Source organism: Hippopotamus amphibius, chromosome 7 (genome assembly GCF_030028045.1).
Source record: "Hippopotamus amphibius kiboko isolate mHipAmp2 chromosome 7, mHipAmp2.hap2, whole genome shotgun sequence".
NCBI classification, from domain to species: Eukaryota; Metazoa; Chordata; class Mammalia; order Artiodactyla; family Hippopotamidae; genus Hippopotamus; species Hippopotamus amphibius.
The window spans coordinates 128,179,772-128,182,503 of record NC_080192.1 but is presented as its reverse complement, the minus strand read 5'-3'; positions in this window follow the sequence as shown (position 1 = coordinate 128,182,503).

Here is a 2,732-nt window from a genome sequence, read left to right as displayed (position 1 = left end):
TGGGGGGGACCCAAGGGAGGGCTGGGGGGGAGTTGAGGGTGGGAGGGAATATGGGGATATGTGTATAAAAACAGATGATTGAACTTGGTGTACCCCCAAAAAAAATAATAATAAAAAATAAAAAAATAAAATAAAATAAAATAAATCATATGATGATCTTCTCATAGATGCAGAAAAAGCATCTGATGAAATTCAACACCCATTTATGAAAAAAACTCTCAACAAAGTGGGTACAGAGGGAATGTATCTCAATGTAGTAAAGGCTATATGTGACAAGCACACAGCTAACATCACAGTGATGAAAAAAGCTGAGAGCTTTTACTCTAAGATTGGGAATGAGACAGGTTTTCCCACTCTTGCCACTTTTATTTAACATAGTATTGGAAGCCCTAGATAAAGCAATTAGGCAAGAGAAAGAAAGAAAAGGATCCAAGTTGGAAAGGAAGAAGAAAAACTGTCACTGTTTGCAGATGACATGATATTATGTATAGAAAACCTTAAAGACACCATCAAAAAACTGTTAGAACTAATAAATAAATTCAGTAAAGCTGCAGGATACAAAATCAATACACCAAAACTGTTGCATTTATATACATTAACAAACTATCAGAAAGAGAAATTAAGAAAACAACCCCATTTACAGTTGCATCACAAAGATAAAATACCCAGGAATAAATTTAACTAAGGAGGCGTAAGACCTGTATACTGAAAACTACAAGATATTATTGAAAGAAACTGGACTTCCCTGGTGGCGCAGTGGTTAAGAATCTGCCTGCCAATGCAGGGGACACGGGTTCGATCCCTGGTCCAGGAAGATCCCACATGCCATGGAGCAACTAAGCCCATGTACCACAACTATCGAGCCTGTGCTCTAGAGCCTGTGAGCCACAACTACTGAGCCTGAGTGCTACAACTGCTGAAGCCTGTGCACCCTAGAAGCCATGCTCCAAAACAAGAGAAGCCACCATGATGAGAAGCCCACACACTGCAACAAAGAGTAGCCCCCACTTGCCACAACTAGAGAAAGCCCACACACAGCAGTGAAGACCAATGCAACCAATAAATAAAATAAGCAAATAAATAAATAAACTTACTTTAAAAAAAAGAAATTAAAGACACAAATAAATGGAAAGATATTCCTGGTTCATGGATTGAAAGAAATAATATTGATAAAATGTTCATACTATCCAAAACAATCTACAGATTCAATGCCTATGAGATTCAATCCACACAACTCCAATGGCATTCTTCAAAGACATAGAACAAACAATCCAAAATTTGTATGGAACCATAAAAGACCCCAAATAGCCAATGCAATCTTGAGAGAGAACAAAACAAGGCATCACACGCCCTGATTTCAAATTATACTACAAAGCTATAATAATTAAAACAATATGGTATTGGCATAAAAACAGACACACTGATTAATGGAACAGACTAGAGAGCCCAGAAATAAACCCACACATATATGGTCAATTAATTTATGACAAAGGAGCCAAGAATATACAATGGGGAAAGAACAGTCTCTTCAGTAAATGGTGTTGGGAAAACTGGATAGCAACATGCAAAAGGATGAAACTGAACCACTGTCTTACACTATACATAAAAATTAATTCAAAATAGATTAAAGACTTGAACATAAGATCTGAAAGCATATAACTTCTAGAGGAAAACATAGGCCGCAAGTTCCTTGATATAGGTCTTGACAATGATTTTTTGAAAAGCAAAGGCAACAAAAGCAAAAATAAACAAATGGGACCACTTCAAACTAAAAAGCCTCTGCACAGCAAAGGGAACCATCAACAAAATAGAAAGTAAGCCTACTGAATGGAAGAAAACATTTGCAAATGTTTTTGTATCTGATGCAAATGCATATATATATTCAGGGATTAATATCCAAAGTATATAAAGAATGCATATAACTCAATAGCAAAAACAAATAAACAATTTGATTTAAAAATGGGCAAATGGGGACTTCCCTGACAGTACAGTGGTCAAGATGCCATGCTTCCACTTCAGCAAACGTGGGCTCGATCCCTGGTAGGCGAACTAAGATCCCACATGCTATGAGGCATGACCTAAAATAAAATAAAATAAAAGTAAAATAAAATAAAAATGGGCAAATGATCTGAATAGACATTGTTCCAAGAAGACATACAGATGGCCAACAGGGACATGAGAAGATGCTCAACATCATTCATCATTAGGAAAAGCAAATCAAAACACAACGAGCTATCACCTCACATCTGTTAGAAAGGCTATTATCAGAAACACAAGAAATAACAAGTGTTGGGGAGGATGTGGAGAAAAGGGAAGCCTTGTGCACTGTTGGTGGGAGTAAATTAGTGCAGCCACTACACAAAGTTGTATGGAGGTTCCTCAAAAAATTAAAAATAGAACTACCATGTGATTCAGCAGTTCCACTTCTGGGTATTCAAAGGAAACAAAAACACAAATCTGAAAAGATATATGCACCTTTGTGTTCATTGCAGCATTACTTACAATAACCAAACACTTAAGTGTTCATCGATGGATGAATGGATAAAGAAATTGTGGTATATATACATACTGGAATATTATTCAGGCATAAAAAAAGAATGAAATCTTGCCATTTACAACAACATGGATGATCCTCAAGGGCACTACATTAAGTGAAATAAGTCAGAGAAAGACAAATACTATATGATCTCACTTACATGTGGAATCAAAAAAAAAAAAAAAACCTCTCTATT